At 38.5% G+C, this 12,873-nt stretch overlaps 1 long non-coding RNA gene across 1 annotated transcript in view; it reads left to right on the plus strand.

Moving 5' to 3' along the window:
• Nucleotides 1-669: 669 nt before the first annotated feature.
• Nucleotides 670-12,873, plus strand: part of LOC134809523 (uncharacterized) — a 65,964-nt gene continuing 53,760 nt past the window's right edge. Inside the window, exon 1 of the long non-coding RNA XR_010155453.1 lies at nucleotides 670-793. This is a non-coding gene — a long non-coding RNA (uncharacterized LOC134809523). The remainder of the gene's footprint in view (nucleotides 794-12,873) is intronic.

The following is a 12,873-nucleotide window of genomic DNA, read 5'->3' on the forward strand; positions in this document are numbered from 1 at the left end:
TGCTATCCCTCCCCCCTCCCCCCACCCCACAATGTACTTTTAAAGAAGTTACTGTCCAGATAATGTAACTTTCACTTTAAGTGAAAAGCTGCTTACTCATTCTCTTCCTTCCTCTTCCTCCCCCGTCTCCCCAGCTCCCAAATTTGAGTAAAATTATGCCCAATGTAATTTATTGTGATTTTCTCCCTTCTTCTAAACAATATCTGTGTTAGAGAATTGAACACCTGTAAAACATTTGTTATTCTCACTTGTCCTAATCAGGAATTCAATAAAAAGGCATTCTGAAATCTTGGAAATACTGAGGTTTTTCTGAACTTAAACTGATCTGTTAAACCAGTTAGTTGAGCAAGGCCGGAAGAGCCCTCAGGAAAAATCATGAAAACGAAATTAAATCGAACACAAAAAGCAATTTGCCAGCGGTGAATCTAATTCACAATTTGCCTTCTCTGGAGAAGAGTATTCAGCCTTGGCCACACGCCAATGAGAGCTCCATGCGATAATCTATAGGATTGCACAATTCCTCTTAGGACAGTAATGAAAGGAAAAATAACATTTGTTCTGCCAAAGTATGTGGACTTGCTGACATTTGCTGAAATACAGATATCATCTGAGTGAACAGGATGTTTTCCTGAAGGTGCTTTGGAGAGCCAGTAGTTTACACATCTTTTCCACACATACATAAGGCAGCTTGAATTTCTGGTAATTGTGAGGGCTTGACCCTTGCAACTATTTCCAATATACCCCTGGTGGCTTTTGGACTTTGTCAAGATCATCTGATGATATACACAACCTGGTGAGAAACTTGCCTTTGTGATTTTCAGTAATGCTTGTCTATTTCTCCCGACTTCTCATTGGAACGATGATTTAAGGGAGATAGAATCTGGAATTACTGGTGGGGAGGGGAGTTCGCAGACTTTAAATCAAGTGTACCTGTCATTTAAATTGCCTGATTCTAGATTGAACAAAGGAAACATGCTGGGAAAGTCTGGGGGAAAATATGCTACATTTTAAATTCTCTGATGGAGCAAATGGGGGGAGATTTTAAAATGATAGAGATTAACACCTATTCACATTGGATACTTTCATGGCAGAAGGCTCCAGGGATGGATTTGTAGAAGGCGAAATACATGAAACTTGACAGCTAATGGCAAGTCTGAATAGTCTTGCCTAGATGATATGCTGTATTTCAGGTATTTCTGGGCATTTCATTGTTGGGAGAGTCAGATCTAAAGTAGGCTTTGAGGGATGAAAAGGAGATGGTTTCCAGCTAAGAATACAGTAGACATTGAATATAATTAAGGTGAAACAGAGATGAGTGGTACAAACCTATGGTAAAAGCATCTCAGGATGAAATATGATGAATCACTCAGAAGCAGAAAATATGAGCAGAGATGGACAAATTATTCAGTAACACAGTCAATAAGGACTTGGCCAACAGGCATCAAAATATTAGAGGGTCAAAAAATAATCTTAAGGAATTAGAATATGTGTTTTGGTAATATCTATTCCATATATTTTAGGGATAGATACATGGGTGTGCATGTATTCCATTATGCATGTGGGAAATTATGACTGACAATACAACTGCAGGAGTTTTCATGTAGAGATAGATTAGATTTGATAGCTTCAAATTCATTTTTAATAATTGTTTTATTCATTAATAAATAGAAGGACCCAATTTAGACTCCTTATTTTTAGTATTACAGGGAAAGCAGTAGCCCTCTCTAATATGGCAACAAGTGTTTAAAGATCATGTATAGCTGGGGGTGGGGTCAGTTGTAGGGAAAGAAATTATAAGTAATTGAAAATATTGTGCTAGAAAGGGCCTTTGATATTACAACGATGTAAAGTCTGAAGAGTTAAACTGGAATGTAGCAGTCACACAGCCAAGTTTGAGTGGGTAGTTTGGTTAGTGCAGTTGTCATTGAATCCAATCTAATAGTCATCAAATGAAGTCCAATTCAGATTGATGAATACAAGTATGATGCTCACTGTGTACCACGTACTGTGCTAGTTGTTGTGAAGTCAAAACTGAATGTTAAAGCACCTGTTTCTAAGAAACTTATAGTCCACTGAAGGCACAGGGAAGACATGGAAGATGTTATAAATAGTAAACTGTGGAAAGTGACAGGGCAGAATGTATGTAAGGAGACATATACATTTGTAGAACATGTACGAGGTACAGAAATAACATCATAAGAGAACAGTAACATTGTCTTGTGAGTATGACTTTTCTTAGGTTGAGGGAGTGAAAAAAATGGGAAATTTTAGGAAAGAATTTCCACCTGAGCTTTTTAAACATGAAAAGGAGCAAGTCAGAGACATTCAAGGATGGTGATATGGTTTGGCTGTGTCTCTACCCAAATCTCATGTTGAATTGTAGCTCCAATAATTCCCACATGTCATGGGAGGGACCCACTGGCAGGTAATTGAATAATGGAGGCGGGTCTTTCCTGTGCTGTTCTTATGATTGTGAATAAGTCTCATGGGATCTGATGGTTTTATAAAGAGGAGTTCCCCTGCACAAGCTCTCTTGCTTGCTGCCATGTAAGATGTGCCTATGTTCCTCTTTTGCCCTCCACCATGATCGTGAGGCCTCCCCAGCCATGTGGAACTGTGAGTCCATTAAATCTCTTTTCTTTATAAATTACCCAGTCTCAGGTATGTCTTTATTAGCAATGTGAGAATGGACTAATACAGATGGACAGCAGGAAAATAACTGGAATATACTGATTTAAACATTTGCTTTCTTCAAGCAATGAAAGTAGAGCCAGATCATCCATTCATTTCTCTTCCAGATCCAGTATTAAGAATCTAGAATTTCATGGCTCTGATGCCAATTTTGGTTTTGCATATTCATCTTGTTCATTTCGCCATTTTTGATAGAATTGAACTCAAAAATGCATCCGATGCTAAAAGTTTGAAAGAACTTTTGAGATAATCTTTGACTTCCTTATATCATTTATTCATTTATTTTGAAAAATATTATTGAGAATCTACTCCGTTCCAGGTTGTTGGGCACTATTTTAGACACTTAGAATACATCAAGAAAGAAACGGATGTCTTTGCTTTCTTGGAGCTTATGCTTTAAGAGGGAGAGACAGACAATAACTGAAACACATCAGAAATATGTGAATATTACAGTTTGTCAAAAGGCAATAAATGCCAAGGGAAAAAAATTGAGCATGCTATATGTGGGTGGATATATGTCCCAGTTTGCTCAAGGCAGCCTTAGTTTATTTCTGTTGTGCCAGCATAACTATTAGCAGCATCCTCTTTAGCTCTAAAACATATCCTGGTTTACTTTAGATGCTATATAAATTCATAACTCCAGTTAATGGGAATCAGGTGTGTATGTGTGCATGTTCCGGGCCCCATACAATAATTGAACATGCTGATCCAGCTAAGTCTCATTGAGGAGGGACTTGAGCAAAGACCTGAAGAAAGTGAGAGAGTGAGCCACACAGGTATCTCAGTGAAGATTGCTCCAGGCGGAGAAGCAGAGGAACAATTAGGGCAAGGTTCTAAAGTTTTAAGGAATGCGGGGCTGGGGGTGTGTAGTTGGGGGTTCATGCAGCTAGAGTGAATTAATGAGGGGCAAGCTGTAGGAGATGAGGTCAGGGAAGGTAGGGGTAGGGAGTAGAGAGTGTAGAACCTTAGGTCATCAGAAGGGAGTTGAGTTTTTCTCCGAGTCTGATGGGAAGGCATTGGGGGTTTCTATATGGCAAGTACATAATCTGACTTTGTTTTAAAAGTATCACTTTGTGGAGTCTATTCTTTGTGAAGTATACACTTTAAGGTGTAAAAGTCAAGGCAGATTTTATAAGTAGGAGGCCCCACAGTACACTAAGCAAGAGATGCTCATGGCTTGGAACAGGGTGGTGGCACTGGAAGAGGTGAGAAGCAGTCAGATTCTGGACATGTTACCAGCCAACAGAATTTCCTGCTGGACAGGATATGAGGGGATGAGCTCCTCATATCTTGCAGCAGTAACAAAAGATTCATTCCAGGACTAGTTCAACAAACAATTTGGTGTTTTGTTTTAACTGACCACTTCAAAAAGCAGCACTTCTCTCACCTTGCTTCAAAGCCATGCCTCCTGTATTAGTCCATTTTCATGCCGCTGATAAAGACATACCCAAGACTGGGCAATTTACAAAAGAAAGAAGTTCATTGGATTTACATTTCCACTTGGCGAAGGTGAAAGGCACATCTCACGTGGCGGCAGACAAGAGAGCTTATGCAGGGAAACTCCCATTTTTAAAACCATCAGGTCTTGGGAGACTCATTCACTATCATGAGATCAGCACAGAAAAGACCTGCCCCCATAATTTAACTACTTCCCACCAGGTTCCTCCCACGACACGTGGGAATTCAAGATGAGATTTGAGTGGGGACACAGCAAAACCATATCACCTCACTTTTCAAAGCATTGGCAAAATGATGAACCCCATTAAAATTTAGTTGCATACATAGCTGCTTCTGTCTGGTAAACAGTAAAAATATTTCCAATGTGGATAGTTTTGGTGAATTGCAATGTGGTGTATGTAAGAAAGAGAGCATTTTGCTAAACATGGGACTTTCCAAACAGTAGCAAATAGGTAATGAATGTGTTTAATGATATGTTTACATTTCAACGTGTTGGAAAGTGTTGATGGTGGGGCATCCACAGAGTAAGTAGAGGCCAGGGTCTGCAGCTCTGCCTGTGTGGCTAACTGTGTGACTCTCATCACATCCCTCGACCCTCTGAGATGAATACCATTTGTTTTAAATGGAGCATTTTATTGTGATTACAGTTCTATGTTTTTGTGTTTACTGTGCTTTCAGCTCTGACATTCTGTGACTCTGAACAGCTTAGGGGAACAAGGCTACAGATAGACATTTAGGATCTTGAGCTCTCACAGCACTTTGTGAGATTGTTATGGTTATCTCAGTCCTCTTATTTGCATATTCTTGCAAATTGCAGTCTAGGACTGATATCTTTTCTAACAACGCGTTATTCCCATGGGCCATAATTTAGAGAGGCCTTTATCATGCTGATTAAGAAGACAGGCATGTTTTTAAATTGGATAAAATAGTGCCTTCATCTTAGGAATATTGTGTCATTGTATAAAAAATAAGAGTGATAATTAGTAACAATTATTATAACCAATGTTTGAAAATTTACTATGAGTAAGGTATCTTACATGGAATCTTTTATTTAATTCTAAGCACAAAACAAACAAGACCCTATGGGTAGGTACTCTTCATATTCATTTTAGAGATAAGAAAGCAGAGCTAGAGAACTGAATACCTTGCCCAAAGTAAGAAAATTTGCAAGTGGCAGTGTTAGGATTTGAACCCAGGCAGTTGGCCTCCAGACCATGCACCATCCCAACCACCATGCTTTACTCCTGTCAGTGCACAGAGAGGGTTAGCCCAGCATCTGACAATAGTGAGAACCCAACAAATGGAAACTATTGTGATGCCATATATTATTGCAGTGGGAATTCAATACCTGCTGGGTAACCAATGAATCTGTGAGTCATCTACACTGAGGCACTGAGGTGATAATTGAAATCAGGAAGAAATGAGCTCATGCAGGGGAGAGGGCAGAGAAGGGTTGAGGACTGAAATTTGGAGGATGAATAACCATATACCCTAATGCACGCTTGGATGGTGTTCAACCTTGAAGTGACTATTCTTATAACCTGCAGCAGAAACAAATGTTTCCTTCCAGGTCTGGTTGAATGACTCTTGGATTTTGGTTCTAACTCTTTAAAACTGTTTCTCCGACTCTGCTTCAAAGCTATGTCTTCCCTTTCAAAACATTTGCAAAATAATAAATCCTACGTCCAAAGAGTCTATTGAAGTTTAGTTGCAAACATAACGACTTCTGTCTGGTAAAGATTAACAATGTTTCTGATATGGATAGTTCTGATTAATTGCTGTTGAAACTCCTGAGCTGAATGTCAAAGCTGGAAAATGAACTCTTAAATGCACTCAAAAGACAAGAGCCCCGTGTATCCTTGAACATAATCCAATCAAAGAGATTGCAAAGGAAAACACAAGAGACAGTATTAAATTCATGGTGACATGAAAGTTTCTTGTTCCATTTTTGAAAAATCACCAGGTCATTGTTCACAAAGAGACTTTTCTTTGATATTGACCTGCCTGATAAGTAAAAAAACATCTTTCTAAAACATTATTCTTGACTTCTCTCGTTAAACATGTATTAGTCCTACAAAATTCTGGTTTGCAAATCCTGATGCTCAAAGTCATTTTAAAAGAACTAAGTGGAAAGGAAAACTCAGTCAAGCAAATAGAAGTGCTTAATTGTCTATAATGTGGATTTTTAGATAAGGGGAGTATTAGTTGGTAATGTCCATCAGTGAATTGGCATCCTATCAAGGCCTGGCGTTTGACCTTTTTAGAGCTGTCTCCAAGGAATGACAGGGCAAAGGGCATTTCTGCCATATGAGTTTTACTGGATGGTAATATTATATCTAAAAAGCTGGATGGCCTTGGACAAGTCACTTAATATTTCAGTTTTGTTTCATTCTTGAATAAAATGAAGATAACACCACCAGTCTTGCTCACAACGAAGTTGTGTTCAAGTTGAAATGAGGTAATAAATAGACATGTAACTGCTTTGTGAACTACAAAGCATGGTGTATGTGTAAGATACCATTATTATTGTTTTTATACAGCTTGTCCCTTCTTCCTCTTCTGTTTTGGCTAGCTCCTGATGCCATGGGTAGCAATTTTATGGGAAACATGGGGCAGAGAATTACAGAGGTGATTAATGTCTTGACTCTGGAAGTCAGTTTTAAGCTCATGATTGTTGATTACTAAAAGATATGCATCTGTGTCCAACACTTTCAGTAAATGTCAGCTATAAAATTTTTTCTCTATGATATAGTCCATGTTTTGTCTACTCTATTCATCAACTATGTGGAAAATAAGTTACATGATTTCAGGTGAGAACTCTGCTCTCACATAGTCATAATAAATAAACAGTCATGATAAATAGCTCTTGTGAAAATGAGAAAATATGTCTGCTTCATGTTTACATGGGTAGAATTGGTACATAAAATGGATATTTTATTTAAGTTATTTCTTTTTTTAGTAACAAGATTTCACTATGTTGCCCAGACTGGTCTCAAACTACTGCTCTCAAGTGATCCTACCACCTCTGCCTCTCAAAGTGTTGGGTTTACAGTTGTGAGCCACCACACCTGGCCTAAAATGGGTACTTTAAAATGATATTGATTGATAAACACATTTAGTTCAAATATATCTCTTAGGAAAAAATATATACATGAAAAACTGTGTCTGTGTGTATATATACATATATATATGTATATATACACACAGACACAGTTTTTTATATATATATGTATACACCTGTATATATATACACACACACGTGTATATATATATATACACACACACGTGTGTATATATATATATACACACACACACACATGTTATATAGAAACATCAAGTTTAGAAACGAGCAGAAGAATCTATAAGGAAAAAAGACAATGGGAAACAATGTCATGTTGGCCTCAGCCTTAGAGAAGAAGCATTTTAATCACACAATCTCACATGAACTGAAATAATTTCTAAATAATAGTTGAATGATGACATAACAAAAATATAATGGTTAGGAAATATCACATATGTGGTAGATCATAGTATTTGTTCAAAATAGTCACTGCTTCTCTCTTCCAGACACATTCTTCTCAGGCCACGAACAATGGTACCAAGAGATGTGGGGCACTTCTATAAGATACCTGAACATGTGGAAGCAACTTTGGATAACAGGAAGAGGTTAGAATGCTTTGAGGGCTCAGAAGAAGAAAGGAGGATGTGGGAAAGTTTGGAACTTCCTAGAGACCTGTTGAATGGTTTTGACCAAAATCCTGATAGTGATATGGACAATGAAATCCAGGCAGAGGTGGTCTCAGATCAAAATGAGGAACTTACTGGGAGCTGTAGTAAAGGTCACTCTTGCTATGCTTTAGCAAAAAGACTGGTGGCATTTTGCTTCTTCCCCACAGATTCCTAGAGATCTGTGGAACTTTGAACTTGAGAGAGATGATTTAGGGTATCTGGTAGAAGAAATTTCTAAGCAGCAAAGCATTTGATCTGTGACCTGTCTGTTTCCAAAAGCATATAGTCATATGTGTTTACAAAGAGATGGTCTGAAATGGGAACTTCTGTTTAAAAGGGAAACAGAACATAAAAGTATGGAAAATTTGCAGCCTGACCATGTGGTAGAAAAGAAAAACCCATTCCTCCCATTTTCTGAGGAGAAATTCAAGCCAGCTGCAGAAATTTGCATAAGTAAAGAGAAGACAAATGTTAATGGCCAAGACAACAGGGAAAATGTCTCCAGGACATGTCAGAGATTTTCAAGGCAGCTCTCCCTATCACAGGCTTAAATCCTAGGAGGGAAAAGGGTTTTGTGGGCCCTGCTGCTCTGTGCAGCCTCAGGACATGGCACCCTGTGTCCCAGCTGCTCTAGTTCCAGCCATGGCTAAAAGGGGCCAAGGTAGCTGTTGAGCCATTGCTTCAGAGGGTGTAAGCCCCAAGCCTTCAAGGCTTTCACGTGGTATTGGGCCTGTGGGTGTGCCGAAGGCAAGAGTTGAGCTTTGGGAGCCTCTGCCTAGATTTCAGAGAATGTGTGGAAATTCCTGGATGTCCAGGCAGAAGTCTGCTGCAGGGGCAAAGCCCTCATGGAGAACCTCTACTAGGGCAATGTAGAGGTTCCCAACTGTGTGGGGTTGGAGACCCCACACAGAGTCCCCACTGGGGCACTGCCTTGTGGAGCTATGAGAAGAGGGCCACCATCCTCTAGACCCCAGAATGGTAGATTCACTGGCAGCTTGTGTCGTGTGCTTGGAAAAGCCACAGGCAATCAATGAAAGCCAACCCATGAAAGCAGTCATGGGAGCTGTACCCTGCAGAGCCACAGGGGCAGATTTGCCCAAGGCCTTGGGAGCCCACCTCTTGCATCAGCATGACCTGGATGTGAGATATGGTGTCAAGGAGATCATTTTGAAGCTTTAAGATGTAATGACTGCCCTGCTGGGTTTTGGACTTGCATGGGGCCTTTAGCACCTTTGTTTTAGCAAATTTCTCCCATTTGGAATGGGAACATTTACCCAATGCCTGTACCCCCATCATATCTTGGAAGTAACTAACTGGTTCTTTATTTTCCAGGATCATATGCAGAAGGGACTTGCCTTGTCACAGATGAGACTTTGGACTTAGACTTTTGGGTTAATGATGGAATGAGTTAAGACTTTGAGGAACGGTTAGGAAGGCATGACTGTGTTTTGGAATGCGAGAAGGACATGAGATTTGGGAGGGGCCAATGGTGGAATGATATGGTTTGGCGCTGTGTCCTCACCCAAATCTCATCTTAGATTGTAATCCCCATATATTGAGGGAGGGACCTGGTGGGAAGTGATTGGATCATGAGGGCAGTTTCCTCCAAGCTGTTCTCATGATAGTGAGTGAGTTCTCACAAGATCTGATAGTTTAAAAGTGTGGCACTTTTCACCTCGCTCTCTCTGTCTCCTGCCACCATGTAAGACATGCCTTGCTTCCCCCTCACATTCTGCCATGATTGTAAGTTTCCTGAGGCTTCCCTAGCCACAAGGAACTGTGTGAATCACTTAAACCTCTTTCCTTTATAAATTACCCAGTCTTGTGTAGTTCTTTATAGCAGTGTGAAAATGAACTAATACACCACCCCATATGGCTTGACCCTGCTGGAGAACAATACTTAACATTTTGGATATCAGTCTTGGCCATGGGAGTTGCTTCTGCAATGAAAGGTGAGTAGAAGTGACCTGTGCATTTTGGAGCAGAAACTTTAAGTTATGGCCTTGTTCAGTACTCTCTCTTACCCTTTCGCTACTCCTTCTGCTAGGATCAGAAATGAAGACAACTTGAAGGAGAGCTAATGTTGACTTCCATTGTCATGTTACATGAGTGAGAAATAAGCCTTTATTTTTTTGAACCACTAAGATTTCAGGGTTGTTATTGAAGCATGAACTAAAGAGACCTAACTAATACAGTGTGTTTATTTTATTCTGTTCTCCTCTTTCCTGTTTCATCTATAATCAACACTTAAAAATGGATACTGAGAGGAAAGTTTGGCCAGAAGATTATCATAGTGTCAATGCCTCTGGCCATGAAGTTTATAGCTGAGTGTCTGGAAAAGAGGAATGCTCTTTTTCATGTTCAGCATAAAAACACTCATCTGCCAGGCTGGGATGAATGCAGGCCATGAGGTGGGTAATGGATTAGGAACTGTGATTACATACTTTGGCAGAAAGAAATACAATATTTTATTAGCTATGGTGACCTCTGTGGTCTATTTACAGTTTGATTCTGCTATTTCTGTTGGCTTTCTTTTTTGAAAGGACTATTCTATTTTTTTTCTCTCCTATTGGCTTTGAATCGTACATTTGTTTGTAATCCTTTCTATGGTTACCCTGGATTTCAACGTGCATCCTTGATTTGTGACAGTTTATCTTAGATTAGTACTTTTATCACTTCCCAAACGAAGCAAAAAATTTAAGAGAACTTAACTCTATCCTCCTTCTGCCCACTGAGTTATGAATGCCACTTATTTTATCAGACTTTATAATCTACACAAGACACTAGTAGGATTAATATTATAACAGTAAATATTCTTTGACTCTTATTCTAATTTTTTATCTGTATGTTGCTTTTCCTTCCTCACTACTATTTCATGCTTCCATCTGGAATTATTTCCTTTAGCCAAAGAACTTCCATTTATAATTTCTGGAAATAGAAGTCTGCTGGTAATGAATTCTAGTGCTTTTGTCTCAATTTTATACCAATATCTGAAGGATACTTTTCTTGGAGGTAGAATTCTAGCATGATTTTTACCCTTCAGTACTTAGAAGCTACCATTCTGTTTTCTTCTAGATTTCATAGTTTCTGTTAAAAATTCAGCTCTTAGACTTATTGCTTCTCCTTTTAAAATAGTGAGTCTTTTTTCTCTGGATGCTTTTAAGATTTTCCATTTTCTTTTGCTTTTCAAGAGATTGAAAATAGTGTATCCAGCCATGGTTTTCCTTATCTATCCTACATGGATATCATTGAGCTCACAGAATCTGTGAGTTGATATCTTTAGTATAAGGATAGTATAAACATTTTGCAACTGTCTCTGAGATTAAAGTCCGCATGCAAATAATACATCAGTCTCAAAATTTGAGAGTTATAAAACAAAATGATAAATGGAACTTTAATCAAACATTTAAAATTTTGCTCTTTAAAGGACACCTTGACAAAATAAAAAGAGAAGCCCCAAACTCAGATAGAGTATATATAGTAATATATATATATAAAATATATGTTACTACATATATGTGTATGTGTGTGTAACATACATATTTTTATAGTTTCTGCTGAAAATTCAGCTCTTAGACTTATTATTTCTCCTTTGAAAATACAGTCTTTTTTCTCTGGATGCCTTTAAGATTTTCTAATTTCTTTTGCTTTCTATTTTTCATGTGTGTGTGTATATATGTGTGTGTGTGTGTGTGTGTATACACACACTACATATATAAAATACATCTGGCAAAAGATTTTTGTCCAATGTATATAAAGAATTACAACTAAATGTTAAGAAGACAAATAACCCAACTTACAGAAACAAGGAAAGGGGAGAACATGGAAAAGTTATCAGTATCCTAATTTATTATCAAAAATGCAAGTTAAAACTGCAATTAGATATGTCTACATGTCCACCTGAATGACAAAAATTAAAGTTTAACACTACAAAATTTGGTAATCATTTTGAGTTACTTGAATTCTCATACATAATTAGAGTATAAAGTAGTACTACCACTTTAGAAAAAGTTTTGATAGTTTCTTCTAGATATAAACTTAAAATACTCAAGGATGGATGTGAATAATCATAAAAGTATAATACAAATCCAACATGTAATCCTTGTATAGGTCATGTATCTCATTTATTCATTCATCTGTGCATGGATGTTTGGGTTGTTTGTGGTTTGGGGCCTTTATGTTTCAAGCTGTGGTGGACATTCATTTTTGTTTTGTATGGACATACAATGAGCATGTGGAGAAAAACTCATACACTGTAGGTGGGAGGATAACTTGCACAATCATATCGATGATCAATTGGCAATATTTCTAAAAGTGGAACAAGTGAAAGCATTGTGGAGATACCACCAAAACTCACTGGTATTCTGTTCTTTATGGTCTGAGGTCTGAGGCAGCTTTGGAGTAAAACCTAGATATTAGCCTCTGTCTTCCCTTCATGGGTGCCCCTTGGAGCAATAATAAAGATAGATAGCTGGCCTGGACCCCCTCTTCTATGGTAGGTGTTAACCCTGTGATTGCTGTGAGTCCACCCTGTGAGTCAGGAAGGGGCTCAAGTCCTCCAAGAAATCCTGAGAAAAAGGTCAACATCAGTGATTCTACTAGCCAGTATGAAAGTGATTTTGTACTTTAACAAGTGGTACCTCTGTACCATACTTGCCTTGGCATCGACCCTGGCCACCTCTCTCTAGTATATTTGGAGATGTGAGGAAAGAACATTTGTCCCAAGTTTATTCCTAAGGTTTCCTCTCCGTTCTGTTTGGGCCTCTGTGTTCTTTTTTCTCACTGGGTTCTACTCACTCAAGACTGTGTTGATAGTGGATGTTACTGGTCCTTCCATGATATGAAATGGCTTCCCATCATTCATAGCTAGCAAATAACCAACAAATTGAACATTAGCTATTTATTTCATATAAGTGGCTTCAACTAACACCATGGCTTCCATTACACCCCCATGCCAACTGCCATGTTGCCCACCCACCATTTTTTTAATCCATT

This window comes from Pan troglodytes, chromosome 2, assembly GCF_028858775.2.
Source record: "Pan troglodytes isolate AG18354 chromosome 2, NHGRI_mPanTro3-v2.0_pri, whole genome shotgun sequence".
In the NCBI taxonomy this organism is placed as follows: domain Eukaryota; kingdom Metazoa; phylum Chordata; class Mammalia; order Primates; family Hominidae; genus Pan; species Pan troglodytes.